Genomic DNA, 15,736 nt, shown 5'->3' with positions numbered 1-15,736 from the left:
CAGACTGGTTCCAAATCGGGAAAGGAGTACATCATGGCTGTGTATTGTCACCTTGCTTATTTAACTTATATGCAAAGCGCGTCATGTGAAATGCTGGGCTGGATGAAGCACAAGCTGGAATCAAGATTGCTGGAAGAAATATCAATAACCTCAGATATGCAGATGACACCACCCCTTATGGCAGAAAGCGAAGAAGAACTCAAGAGCCTCTTAATGAAAATGAAAGAGGAGAGTGAAAAAGTTGGCTTAAAACTCAACATTCAGAAAACTAAGATCATGGCATCCAGTCCCATCACTTCATGGCAAATAGATGGGGAAACAATGGAAACAGTGAGAGACTTTATTTTGGGGGGCTCCAAAATCACTGCAGATGGTGATTGCAGCCATGAAATGAAAAGACGCTTGTTCTTTGGAAGAAAAGCTATGACCAAGCTAGACAGCATATTAAAAACCAGAGATAATACTTTGCCAACAGAGGTCCATCTAGTCAAAGCAATGGTTTTTCCAGTAGTCATGTATAGATGTGAGAGCTGGAATATAAAGAAAGCTGAGCGCCGAACCATTGATGTTTTTGAACTGTTGTGTTGGAGAAGACTCTTGAGAGTTCACTGGACTGTGAGAAGATCAAACCAGTGAATCCTGAAGGAAATCAGTCCTGAGTATTCATTGGAAGGACTGATGCTGAAGCTGAAACTCCAATACTTTGGCCACCTAATGGGAAGAACCAACTCACTTGAAGAGACCCTGATGTTGGAAAAGTTGAAGGCAGGAGGAGAAGGGGATGGCAGAGGATGAGATGGTTGGATGGCATCACTGCCTCAATGGACATGAGTTTGAGCAAGCTCTGGGAGTTGGTGATGGACAGGGAGGCCTGGCATGCTGCAGTCTTGGGGTCGCAAAGATTCTGACATGACTGAGCTACTGAACTGATCTGAAAGAGTTTCCTTGGACTCAGGCCTAGGAAGTTATTCTTGAGTGAGTTGGAGAGAATTCTAATCTTGATTCTCAAGACCTCAACTGAAAGGAGGCTTGGGATAGAAAGATGAGCATGATGTGTGTGGGGGGTTGTGTGATGAGGCTGCATACCCATTGTAGATGAATGGTGGTGTGGTCTCCAGTGGAAATCAAAGAGGTAAATAGCAAAACAATTAAAGGTACCAGAATGACCTAGTTAGAGAATAACATCTGAATCTATTAAATTATCTCTATTTTGCTTTAGTTAACACATTTCCTTTCTCTAGCATGAAATAAACTGTCAGGAAAATTTTTATTTTTTTATAGTTTAAGTAATGTCAAAAAAATGGTGATTGTTTTTAAAATAAAAGTCAGTTTTATTGGTTTTAGCAGCTGTTCTGTTTCAAATATAAGGAGAGGAAGGGGAAGAAATGCTAGCCCTGCTGATGGATAGGTGCTTTCTGTGGTTAGAAAAGTCTCTGGAGTGTTCAAAGCCTAGAGCATCAGTTCAGCCAGAGCTGTAGCTCTCCCCATTCTAATCCCACCACCAGGGCAGTGGGATGCAGGTTAAGACCCCAGCTTAACATCTGTGACGTACAGTCAACTCTGCCACGTTCAAGAGAAAACTTTGAACCAACCATTTTGTCTCACTGAACCTTCATTCACTCCTTTAAAGACCTAGGGTAATACGATTTGCCTTATGTCATAGGAGAATTGTTGTGAAAGTTATGAAGTATTATATGAATGAATTATAATATTTGAAAAGCCCAGAAAGCAAGGAGTAGGGTAAGGGATGGGGTAAGCTAGGTCATACGATGACTTCATGCAAATTTAAAAAATATGCCTCTTTGGTGGACACAGCCCAGAACACACAGCTAGGTTAGTGGAACTTGGGCTGGATTTCATGTGCAGTGAACTCTTTGCAGAACTGCCTGTGGCCGGAGGTCAGGGCTGTTTATTTGGGGCCTCAAGTTCAAAGGAGTCTCAAATTGTAACTTCCATTCAGTAGAAATACATGCAAGGGATAAGATAAAACTGTGCCACAAATGATTTTGAATGATATCCATCTAACTAAATCCAAGGGGTGAGTGGTCTTACATTTGAAAGCTGCTCGGGCCTCCCTGAGACTTTTGTAAAGTCTAATTATTTAGTGCTGTGTGTGCTTAGTCGTGAAGTCATGTCCAACTCTGCGACTCCATGGACTGTAGCCCAGCAGGCTCCTCTGTCCATGGGGATTCTCCAGTAAGAAAACTGGAGTGGGTTGCTATGCCCTCCTCCAGGTGAACTTTCCCAACCCAGGGATCGAACCCAGGTCTCCACATTGGAGGGAGATTCTTTTTGCTATTTAGCTTCAGTAATGCTCATTGGTTAAATGTCTGCCTCAGCAATTTTTAGACATAAATAAATAAAATAATAATTGCATATAGACACACAATTGCATATAGATATCCAATATGTGTATTTACCATTGGATAAGGGACTAGATCGGATAGACAGAGTGCCTGATGAACTATGGACAGAGGTTTGTGACACTGTAAAGGGGACAGGAATCAAAACCATCCCCAAGAAAAAGAAATGCAAAAAAGCAAAATGGCTGTCTGAGGAGGCCTAACAAAGAGCTGTGAAAAGAAGGGAAGCAAAAAGCAAAGGAGAAAAGGAAAGATATACCCAGTTGAATGCAGAGTTCCAAAGAATAGCAAGAAGAGATAAGAAAGCCTTCCTCAGCAAACAATGCAAAGAAATAGAGGAAAACAACAGAATGGGAAAGACTAGAGATCTCTTCAAGACAATTAGAGATACCAAGGGAACATTTCATGCAAAGATAGGCAAAATAAAGGACAGAAATGGTATGGACCTAACAGAAGCAGAAGATATTAAGAAGAGGTGGAAAGAATACATGGAAGAATTGTACAAAAAACATCTTCATGACCCAGATAATCATGATGGTGTGCTCACTCAACTAGAGTCAGACATCCTGGAATGTGAAGTCAAGTGGGCCTTAGGAAACATCACTACGAACAAAGCTAGTGGAGGTGATGGAATTCCAGCTGAGCTATTTCAAATCCTAAAAGATGATGCTGTGAAAGTGCTACACTCAATATGCCAGCAAATTTGGAAACCTCAGCAGTGGCCACAGAACTGGAAAAGGTTAGTTTTCATTCCAATCCCAAAGAAAGGTAATGCCAAAGAATGCTCAAACTACTGCACAATTGTACTCATCTCACACACTAGTAAAGTAATGCTCAAAATTCTCCAAGGCAGGCTTCAACAATACGTGAACCATGAACTTCCAGATGTTCAAGCTGGATTTAGAAAGTCAGAGGAACCAGATATCAAACTGCCAACATCCACTGGATCATGGAAAAAGCAAGAGAGTTCCAGAAAAACATCTATTTCTGCTTTATTGACTATGCCAAAGCCTTTGACTGTGTGGATCACAACAAACTGTGGAAAATTCTTCAAGAGATAGGAATACCAGACCACCTGAGCTGCCTCTTGAGAAATCTGTATGCAGGTCAGGAAGCAACAGTTAGAACTGGACATGGAACAACAGGCTGGTTCCAAACAGGAAAAGGAGTGTGCCAAGGCTGTATATTGTCACCTTGTTTATTTAACTTATATGTAGAGTCCATCATGAGAAACGCTGGGCTGGATGAAGCACAAGCTGCAATCAAGATTGCCGGGTGAAATATCTTGATTTTTAACCTCAGATATGCAGATGACACCACCCTTATGGCAGAAAGTGAAGAGGAACTAAAAAGCCTCTTGATGAAAGTGAAAGAGGAGAGTGAAAAAGTTGGCTTAAAGCTCAACATTCAGAACACTAAGTTCATGGTATTGGGTCCCATCACTTCATGGCAAATAGATGGGGAAACAGTGGAAACAGTGGCAGACTTTATTTTGGGGTGCTCCAAAATCATTGCAGATGGTAACTGCAGCCATGAAATTAAAAGACGCTTACTCCTTGAAAGAAAAGTTATGACCAAGCTAGACAGTTTTTTAAAAGCAGAGACATTACTTTGTCAACAAAGGTCCATCTAGTCAAGGCTATGGTTTTTCCAGTGGTCATGTACAGATGTGACAGTTGGGCCATAAAGAAAGCTGAGAACTGAAGAATTGGTGCTTTTGACCTGTGGTGTTGGAGTAGGCTCTTGAGAGTCCCTTGGACTGCAAGGAGATTCAACCAGTCAATCATAAAGGAAATCTGTCCCAAGTATTCATTGGAAGTATCGATGCTGAAGCTTAAGCTCCAACACTTTAGCCACCTGATGCAAAGAGCTGATTCATTGGAAAAGAACATGATACTGAGAAAGATTGAGGGCAGGAGGAGAAGGGGGTGATAGAAGATGAGTTGTTTGGGTAGCATCATTGACTCAATGGACATGAATTTGAGCAAATTCCTGGAGATAGTAAAGGACAGGGAAGCCTGGCATGCTATAGTCCATGGGGGTGTAGAGTTGGAAACAGCTGAGTGACTTAACAACAACAACTACAGAAAAGTGGGGTGAAGCTGGAGAACACATTCAAAAGAACTTGTAACTCTTTTCAATAATCACACTGGTGGTATCATTATTGGCTCCTACGGACTAAAGATGGAATAATTTGAGTAATACTGAGGAAAATAAATACAATGAATCAATACACATCAAATATATTTAAAACCATGATTTCGGAGCTGTGAGTAAGAAACTTCGCTAGCGAGTTTCAGTGTCCGAATGCGTCGGGCACGGCGACGGAGAACTTGTGTGTGAGCGAGAGGGATGCGCTGGCCTTATGGGCGCCACAGGGAGAGAAGCCGAGGAGCTGCAGTGACAACCAGTTCTCATGGTGGGGAGGGACTTTGTGCGAAAGAAATCACCTGGGTCCCTGTCCCGGAGCGGACTGGGAGGGGCTTTCCGGGCCCGTGGCGCCTGCGCAGCAACGACGGCCCCTGCTGCGACGGCTGCCGGGGAGGGATCCTGCCCGACTCCGCGTCGGCCGCTCTCTGTGACTTGATTTCTTGGCCTGCCAACCGGCCTGTGATGTCAGAGTGAGCAGTCTGAGTGACCCCACCTGGAGGTCCCAGCCCCTCTTGAGGACCGGAGGCTGCCTTCCAGAAGTTAATACTATCTTTGTTACTCTTTCAAAAACTTCCTAGGTTCTTTTTGTTGTTTTTTCCCCAAGGTTATTGCACAGTTTCTCTCTCAGCTTTCCTGCGGGGTGTCATCATAGCCTTGTCACTGAGAAGTTGGGTAACCTCCCCGAGGGTCAAGGAGAAACTGGATGGCTGAGGCGGAAAGAGCAGAAGCAAACCCTGCCCGCAGTGGGAACCGGGCGTTAGGCGGAATCCCTAGCGCGGTGTAAACTGACTAGCGACGAGCTACACGAGTAACAAGCTGTGCTCGTCACGAAGTGAAGTAAGGAGGGGGAAGATACTCAAACCAAAGAGGCTCTGTGTCTCTTACTATGCTGTAGCAGGGAGAAGTAGAGCAGCCTTTGCTATATAAAGTGTCATGAAGTGACCCGAAAGTGAAGGAAAATAGCGTGATCTGTTTCCCTACCACGACGGGAATACACACTTCAAAGAGGGGGAGCAGAGAAGCGAGCTCTATAGTCTGCTGAAAAAATGTTTTGTCCCTCTCATTGGGGAGGGGAAGAGAACCCTAAAGTGCTAACAGTCATGTTTTAAGCAGGAAATGAAACTCCTTCACGGCCCTCTCCCCAGCCACAGATCTGTCATTTACTCCATCATTTATAGTGATGCAACAGGACATAGAGGAATGGATAAGAACATTGGCGAGCAACTCAATAAAGCTTATGAAGCCTTTCGACAGGCATGCATGGATAGGGATTTTGCAGTAAAAGAACTACAGCGAAAGACTGAAGACTATGAGCAGAGAATACCTGAGCAACAGGAACAGCTGTCACTTCAACAAACTATTATTGACAAGCTAAAATCACAGTTACTTCTTGTGAATTCCAGTCGAGATAACAGTTGTGGCTATATTCCCCTGCTTGAAGACAGTGAAGCAAGGAAGAATAATTTGACTCTTGAAGAGCCTCATGATAAACCAAAATCAGGAATACCAAGAGAAAAGAATCAAAGGTAAGAAGACAAGAGGTTTCCTCTCCAAGAAAAGAAACTTCACCAAGGAGTCTTGGCACTCCTTTATTCCACGAAAGAAGCTATATAGAGAAGACTTTCTGGGATCTGAAAGAAGAATTTCATAGAATATGCTTGCTAGCTAAAGCACAAAAAGACCACTTAAGCAAACTTAATGTACCAACCACTGCAACTGAGACACAGTGCTCTATGCCTATACAGTGTATGGATAAAACAGATAAACAAGAAGTGCTGTTTAAGCCTCAGGCAAAAGATGATATAAATAGAGGTGCACCGAGCGTCACATCTGTCACACCAAGAGGACTGGGCCAAGATGAGGAAGACACATCTTTTGAATCACTTTCTAAATTCAATGTCAAGTTTCCACCTACGGACAATGACTCTACTTTCTTACATAGCACTCCAGAAAGACCTGATGTCCTTGGTTCTGTCACATCTGAGACTGTGTGCCAGGATCAATTTAATATGGAGCCCAGAGACAGTCCAGGAAGCTTTGTCAAAACAGGAGAAACTTTATTTGAAATTCAGGGAATTGACCCCATAGCTTCAGCTATACAAAACCTTAAAACAACTGACAAAACAAAACCCTCAAATACTTGTATTAGGACATCTCTGGATAGAGCTCCGTGTTTGCCACCTGGAGACCATAATGCATTATTTGTAAATACATTCCCACTTCAGGACCCATCTGATGCACCTTTTCCTTCACTCGATTGCCCAGGAAAAGCTATCTGAGGACCACAGCAGCCCATTTGGAAGCCCTTTCCTAATCAAGACAGTGACTTATTGGTACTAAGTGGCACAGGCTCCGAACTGCATATACCTCGCATATGTGAATTCTGTCAAGCAGTTTTCCCACCATCCATTACATCCAGGGGGGATTTCCTCCTGCATCTTAATTCACACTTTAATGGGGAGACTTAAGATGCATTTGAAAACAGACATGTCAAGTTCTACGTGATGATTTTGGGTTTGTAATATTATATATTAATACTTGATTGTAAACTTAGCTCAAGATCATTTACTGAAAAATCCAGTCACTGCTATTTGAATTTCTAAACTTAATATTGTAACTGTCTTTTATTGCCTTTTAAAAGATTGTTTTGTACAAAGCTGTAATTCATTGTATTCATGTTTACAGTGTTTTATATATGGGATTATGCAATTGTGTAACAATAATTTATGTTTCTTCACATGTCTAAGCTTATTGCTTGGGTTTCTAGTTAGAACTATTGAATGTGGTGATGTCAGATGTTTATAGGGTTTTTAAAATTTGTTTTCATTTTAAAATTTAGATTATTTATGCATTGGGTGTTCTTTTTGAATAAACTTAAAATAGAGAATAGCAGACAAAATAAATATCTGAGTAAATACCAAACTTAAGACATCTGTTGCTCAGTGATAAAAATCACTGGTGGGATAATTTAAAACCTTTAGTGTTTTTTCTTTTTTCTTTAATAAAAGACATAGGTTTAATTTTTTCTGTATGTATAGCTACATGATGAAGTTAGTTAAATATTAAGAGTTACTTATGTTGTGATAGTTAATGTGTTCTTTGTTCCTGAATAAAAAAATAAATCACATTTGGGAAAAAAAAAAACAAACCATGATTTCATCTGGATACAGAAAACTACTTGGTCATTTGGTCATCATTGGAGGATGCTTAGAAACCATCTCTTTATTTTGAAAACTGGTAAATAAAAGAAAACAATCAAGCATTTAGCCTGCCTTTCCTGTATAAACTGTAACACTAGGTAACCAAATAGTAGATGATGTTAAGTTTCTCTTTATGGAAGCAGTCCATCAGATAACAGAAGAAGAAGAAACAGAATTTGAATATGAGCAGTATTTCACAATCTCTAATGAATTATTATGAATGTAAGTTTTGAGTGCCTATGGCTGTTAGCTTCAGGGAAAGATAGGTAAACAGTAAAACTCCTAGAGGAGAACGTAGGCAAAACACTCTCAGACATAAATCACAGCAGGATCTTCTATGACCCACCTCCCAGAATACTGGAAATAAAAGCAAAAATAAACAAATGGGATCTAATTAAAATTAAAAGCTTCTGCACAACAAAGGAAAATATAAGCAAGGTGAAAAGACAGCCTTCAGAATGGGAGAAAATAATAGCAAATGAAGCAACTGACAAACAACTAATCTCAAAAATATACAAGCAACTCCTGCAGCTCAATTCCAGAAAAATAAACGACCCAATCAAAAAATGGGCCAAAGAACTAAATAGACATTTCTCCAAAGAAGACATATGGATGGCTAACAAACACATGAAAAGATGCTCAACATCACTCATTATTAGAGAAATGCAAATCAAAACCACAATGAGGTACCACTTCACACCAGTCAGAATGGCTGCGATCCAAAAATCTGCAAGCAATAAATGCTGGAGAGGGTGTGGAGAAAAGGGAACCCTCCTACACTGTTGGTGGGAATGCAAACTAGTACAGCCACTATGGAGAACAGTGTGGAGATTCCTTAAAAAAATGCAAATAGAACTACCTTATGACCCAGCAATCCTACTGCTGGGCATACATATCGAGGAAACCAGAATTGAAAGAGACACATGTACCCCAATGTTCATCGCAGCACTGTTTATAATAGCCAGGACATGGAAACAACCTAGATGTCCATCAGCAGATGAATGGATAAGAAAGCTGTGGTACATATACACAATGGAGTATTACTCAGCCATTAAAAAGAATTCAATTGAATCAGTTCTGATGAGATGGATGAAACTGGAGCCGATTATACAGAGTGAAGTAAGCCAGAAAGAAAAACACCAATACAGTATACTAACACATATATATGGAATTTAGAAAGATGGCAATGACGACCCTGTATGCAAGACAGGAAAAAAGACACAGATGTGTATAACGGACTTTTGGACTCAGAGGGAGAGGGAGAGGGTGGGATGATTTGGGAGAATGGCATTCTAACATGTATACTATCATGTAAGAATTGAATCGCCAGTCTATGTCTGACGCAGGATACAGCATGCTTGGGGCTGGTGCATGGGGATGACCCACAGAGATGTTATGGGGAGGGAGGTGGGAGGGGGGTTCATGTTTGGGAACGCGTGTAAGAATTAAAGATTTTAAAATTAAAAAAAATAAAAAACTAATAACAGGTAAAAAACAAACAAACAAAAAACCACAACAGTTTGTGCCTGGAAGAACACAACACCTCTTATAAAGTAACATTGACCCCTTCCCCTTTAATAATAACCAAACCTGAGTATGGTTCAGCCTGGATATATAGGGCACTGCTTTCTGTTGAAGTTCATAAGCTGTTGCTTTGAAAAATTTTAAAAAATTTTGGCTATGCCAAAACTTAGTAGATGGCTGGTCTCCTAGCTTTCTGTTGCACCCTGCAGTGGAAAGTCCTGACTACTCTGGCTTGGAGCTTGAAAAAGCTAACTCCTGTGTCCCACACTAGAGCTGTTTATTTGGTGGTTGTAAAACGGAAGCCTTACTGAAGACTGTACCTCAATGCCTATTCCTTCCATTTTCCTCAGAATCTTCAGCTAGAAAACAGGAGCAAACTGATTAGAGAAGTTCAGATTGATAGTTATCTTCCAGATGGGGTGAAGCTAGCTGTGGATGGGAGGGATGCAGAATGGAGAGGCCAGTTAAATAAATGATAGGCATATACATTGAAAATTATGTCTGGGTAAAGTTTTTGGCTGTGGTTCTTGCTAGGAGACCAGCCATCTACTAAGTTTTGGCATAGCCAAAAATTTTTAAAATTTTTCAAAGCAATAGCTTATGAACTTCAATCCTTAAAATAATTCTAGGCCCCAAATCCACACTCAGCATAAAGTCAGCTCCCAAAGTTGTACATTCCCAGGAAAGACTTGAATGAAATCTTTGAAGAAAACAGGCCAGGAAAATCCTCTTTGTATACCTTATGTGATTTTTTTCATTGAGATATTTGGGATAAAAAATACTATCTTAAGTATATTTTGGGAAAAGAAATGAGATTCTCTCAATTCCACCTGTCAAAAATTCCTTTCTCCACTAAGTTTTGAGTACTACTTATAATAGTCTCGTATTGACACTGTCATATTCTCATTAAATTCAATGTATGTCGGTCTATTTCTGGATTTCATTCTGTTTCACTGACCTACTTATTTATGTAGTATTACCAAATTAAAAAAATAGTACTATGATGATGCTGTAAAATTGTATGAAATATAAAGCACTATTAAAAACCTCTTGAATGTGAGAAATCGGGAAACTTCAAAGAATAGGAGTTCTTCTTTCTAGAATTCTGCCATTAAAGTAACTCAGCTCTAAAATTCATATTCTGGGTGACTTTTAGTCCAAAATTTCAAATTCCTCAGAAAATCTGATTGGCTTAGCTTAGGTTAAGTATCAGTCTCCATATCAAGTATCTATTCTTAGGCGGACAGATTCATGTATTACAGACATGACTGCCCAACCCTGTGTACCAGCGGGAGGTTGCAAAGAAACAAAGGGCTGTGAGCTGAACAGTCCTCCAAAAACTGTCCACTCCATTATGCCACCTGCCCATTTCATACATGTGAAGCCTTCCTATCACTGCATGGTACATCTCTCCCACACACAACTGCACCACACCTTTCCAGTGGGAGATGATGCAAACTTCTGTCCCTGTACTGACCAATGGCATAAGATCATATAGCTGCAAGTCAGGGATTTTCTACAGCATGCTTACTCCACCCGTTCTGTCAACACCACAGTTCAAAAGCATCAATTCTTTGGTGCTCAGCTTTCTCTATATTCCAACTCTCACATCCATACATGACTACTGGAAAAACCATAGCCTTGACTAGATGAATCTTTGTTGACAAAGTAATGTTTCTGTTTTTTAACATGCTGTCTAGGTTGGTCATAAGTTTCCTTCCAAGGAGCAAGCGTCTTTTAATTTCATAGCTGCAATCACCATCTGCAGTGATTTTGGAGCCCCCCAAAATAAAGTCAACCACTGTTTCAACTGTTTCCACATCTATTTGCCATGAAGTGATGGGACCGGATGCCATGATCTTCGTTTTCTGAATGTTGAGCTTTAAGCCAACATTTTCACTCTCCTCTTTCACTTGCATCAAGAGGCTCTTCAGTTCTTCTTCACTTTCTGCCATAAGGGTGGTGTCATCTGCATATCTGAGGTTATTGATATTTCTCCTGGCAATCTTGATTCCAGCATGTGCTTCATCCAGCCCAGCATTTCTCATGATGTACTCTGCATATCAGATAAATAAGCAGGGTGACAATAGGCAGCCTTGACACACTCCTTTTCCTGTTTGGAACCAGTCTGTTGTTCCATGTCCAGTTCTCACTGTTCCTGGCTTGCATACAGGTATCTCAAGAGGCAGGGCCGGTGGTCTAGTATTCCCTTCTCTTTCAGAATTTTCCACAGTTTATTGTGATCCACACAGTTAAAGGCTTTGGCAATGTCAATAAAGCAGAAATAGATGTTTTTCTGGAACTCTCTTGCTTTTTCCATGATCCAGTGTATGTTGGCAACTTGATATCTGGTTCCTCTGTCTTTTCTAAAAGCAGCTTGAACATCAGGAATTTCACGGTTCACGTATTGCTGAAGCCTGGCTTGGAGAATTTTGAGCATTACTTTACTAACATGTGAGATGAGTGCAATTGTGCAGTAGTTTGAGCATTCTTTGGTATTGCCTTTCTTTGGGATTGGAATGAAAACTGACCTTTTCCAGTCCTGTGGCCACTGCTGAGTTTTCCAAATTTGTTGACATGTTGAGTATAGCACTTTCACAGCGTCATCTTTTAGAATTTGAAATAGCTCAGCTGGAATTCCATCACCTCCACTAGCTTTGTTCATAGTGATGCTTTCTAAGGCCAACCTGACTTCACATTCCAGGATGTCCTGCTCTAGATGAGGGTGAGTGTGAGTGTGAATGTGAGTGATCATACCTTCGTGATTATCTGTGTCGTGAAAATCTTTTTTGTACAGTTCTTCTGTGTATTCTTGCCACCTCTTCTTAATATCTTCTGCTTCTGTTAGGTCCCTACCATTTCTGTCCTTTATTTTGCCTATCTTTGCATGAAATATTCCCTTGGTATCTTTAATTTTCTTGAAGAGATCTCTAGTCTTTCCTTTTCTATTGTTTTCCTGGATTTCTTTGCATTGTTCGCTGAGGAAGGCTTTCTTATCTCTTCTTGCTATTCTTTGGAACTCTGCATTCAAATGGGTATATCTTTCCTTTTCTCCTTTGCTTTTTGCTTCTCTTCTTTTCACAGCTCTTTGTTAGGCCTCCTCAGACAGCCATTTTGCTTTTTTGCATTTCTGTTTCTTGGGGATGGTCTTGCTCCCCGTCTCCTGTACAATGTCATGAAGCTCCCATCAGGCACTCTACCTATCAGATCTAGTCCCTTAAATCTATTTCTTACTTCCACTGTATAGTCATAAGGGATTTGATTTATGTCATACCTGAATGATCTAGTGGTTTCCCCCACTTTCTTCAATTTAAGTCTGAATTTGGCAATAAGGAGTTCATGATCTGAGCCACAGCCAGCTCTCGGTCTTGTTTTTGCTGACTTTATAAAGCTTCTCCATCTTTGGCTGCAAAGGATATAATTAATCTGATTTCGGTGTTGACCATCTGGTGATGTCCATGTGTAGCGTGTTCTTTTGTGTTGTTGGAAGAGGGTGTTTGTTATGACCAGTGCATTCTCTTGGCAGAACTCTGTTAGACTTTGCCCTGCTTTATTCTGTACTCCAAAGCCAAAGTTGTCTGTTACTCCAGTAAATTTAGAGATACACAAAAACATTCCAAGGGGTACTTCAGCATGGAAAGTTTTGACGGAATCAGTGTCCAGATTCTCATCTTCTTAGAACTGATCCCTCTGAGACGTGTTTCAGTTTGAGGACTCTTGAGTCTCTGCTTCCCCATCTTCTCTTTTACAATAGACTCTAACTTATTACACGTGTACTTTTCCCAGATCATGGATCTTACTCTGGTTCATTTATCAGGGTGTAAAATCCCAGGAGGACTGAACAACAATCAATCTTGCGCCATTCATACTGGAGAAGCTTTCTTTAATCAAGGCACCATAAATACACAGGTGTCATTTGCTGTCTAACGTTTTTTGGTTGAGAGAGAAACATTGAAGTGAAGTGAAGTCGCTCAGTCGTGTCCAACTCTTTGCGACCCCGTGGACTGAAGCCTACCATGCTCCTCCATCCTGGGATTTTCCAGGCAAGAGTACTGGAGTGGGTTGCCATTTCCTTCTCCAGAGGATCTCCCAACCCAGAGACTGAACCTGGTCTCCCGCATTGTAGGCAGACGCTTTACCATCTGAGCCACCATTAGAAACAGGATATTCTGAATTCAGATATGTTAGGAAGTGGCACAGGGCTTCCCAGGTGGCTCAGTGGTAAAGTCTGCATCTGCCAATGCAGGAGACACTGGTTTGATCCCTGGGTTGGGAAGATCCCCTGGAGAAGGAAATGGCGACCTACTCCAGTGTCCTTGCCTGGAGAATTCCATGGACAGAGGAACCTGGCAGGCTATAGGGGTCATAAAAGAGTCAGACACCACTAAACGACTGGGCGTGAAGGAAGTGGCACAGCAGGAGAAATGACAGTTTCCCATCAATGACTTAGTCTCTTTACCCCCCTGACTCTTGTTAAAGAAGTATTCCTCTGTGAAAGGGTCCCTAAAAATCAGAGCAAAGACCGTTGGTAGAAAATGGGGGCTCTGGCCCCTTATCTCACCCAGGTGATAAACCCATGACAGGATCTGTATCTTGTCTAACTTGGATACAAAAGATTTGATAAGACCGGAGGTGGGGCCAAGATGGCACAGTAGGAAGGCCCTAAGCTCACCTTCTGCCAGGGACGCACCAAAGTCACAACTATGTGAACTGGAAGGCTAGCAGGAAAACTGCCTACAGGTAAAAGATATAAAGAAGGAACCACAATGAGATGGGAGAAGGGGCAGAGGCATGGTATAATTAAGACCCATATCCCTGGGAGGTGTGTGTGTGTGTGTGTACACCACATGCTCAGTCGTGTGGAACTCTTTGTGGCCCCATGGACTGTAGCCTGCCAGATCTTCTGTCCATGGAATTTTCCAGCAAGAATACTGGAATAGGTTGCCATTTCCTCCTCTAAGGGTCTTCCCCACCCAGGGATGGAATCCATGTCTCCTGTGTCTCCTGCATCGGCAGGCGGGTTCTGTACCTACTGAGCCATCAAAGAGTGACTCACAAAGGAGAAAATAATTACAATCACAGAGGTCCTCCCCAAAGAACAAGTTGTCTGAGACCCCACCCAGCTCCCCAGTCCTGGGGTCCTGCACCTGGAAGACAAGCCCCTAGAACATTTGGTTTTGAAGGCCAATGGGATTTACTTTCAGGAGGCCCACAGGGCTGTGGGAAATGGAAATTCCACTCTTAAAAGGAACACACAAAATCTCAGGGAGCCCCAGGGCTTCCGCAGTAGTTTGAAAGGAGCTTGAGTCAGACTTGCCTGCTGATCTTGGAAAGTCTCCAGAGAGGCAAGAGGAAACTGGAGCTCACTGTGGGGACATAGATGCTGCTGGCAGCTGTTAATATTTTTAGATGTTCATTCTACCACATGGACAATGATTTTGGCAAGCACAATCTTAGAATCCACCCTCTAGCTTATAAGCCTGGGGACCTGGGTCTGCCCACCAGTACTAGGATGCCTCATGCTAAGCAACCAGCCAGGTGGAGACATAGTCCCACCCACCAGCAGGTTTGCTACCTTAAGACTACCTGAGCTCTTAGCCACCCCAGGACACAGACCCCAGTCCACTTGAGAGCCCAGGACCTGCCATACATATCAACACATTGGCACTAACCCTTGGAGCCCTAGGGTCCTGCAGCCAGAGACCCTGGGGTCTGACTCCACCTCCAGTGGACAGGCTGCAGCCACAGAACGACCACAGCCTAGCAGCTTTCTAAACCAGCATCCAGCCAAACCATGAGCAGACCAGCATTAGCTCTGGGTCCTGCAGCTACAGACCTGGGAACCTGTCTTTGCTCACCAGTAGGCCAGCACTAAACCCAAGACCTCCTGGACTCCAGCCCCATGTAAGGTCCAGCCCTAGTCACCACCAAGCCAACACCAGCTTTGGGATATGCCCAGCCTTATAGTCAGCTGTGTCAGGAACTGGTCCCACCCACCAGCTGGCCATCACTAGATCTGGGAGTCCAGCTCCACAACTACCTGCTCCAGAAGCCAGCTCCACCACCAGTGGGTCAGGGTCCTCCTTGGGCCTGCAGCCAGCATCTTTGTTTCTGTTGTTGTTTGCAATTACTTTTGTTGTTTTTGTTCTTTGTTCTTGGCCATGCTGTGCAGTTAGTTTCCTGATCAAGGATTGAACTTGGGCTCTGGCAGTGAAAGCAGTGAGTCCTAACTAGCCCTAAGCAACACTGCCAGGGAACTCCCAGACCCAGCCTTGCCAATCAGTGGCTGGCAGTCTCCACACAAGGCAGGGCCTGGCAACAAACCAGACTGAGGGCCAGGCATGCTGACCAGACCATCCACAAGAGTCAGCCCACCATGACGGAAGGACCCATGCAACCCAAATAGGGGGCACCCATAGAACATATAGTTCTGGTGACCAAAGGGAGGTGTACTGCTGGGATGCATAGGACATCTACAAAAGGCTACTTCTCCCAGGT

The 15,736-nt window shown here is 42.5% G+C and overlaps 1 pseudogene; it reads left to right on the top strand.

The window, feature by feature from the left end:
* Positions 5,476–7,198, top strand: LOC102171924 (annotated as a pseudogene).

Source organism: Capra hircus, chromosome 1, assembly GCF_001704415.2.
Source record: "Capra hircus breed San Clemente chromosome 1, ASM170441v1, whole genome shotgun sequence".
In the NCBI taxonomy this organism is placed as follows: domain Eukaryota; kingdom Metazoa; phylum Chordata; class Mammalia; order Artiodactyla; family Bovidae; genus Capra; species Capra hircus.
Note: the sequence above shows the minus strand (reverse complement) of the source record. Positions and strands in the feature narration are given on the sequence as shown.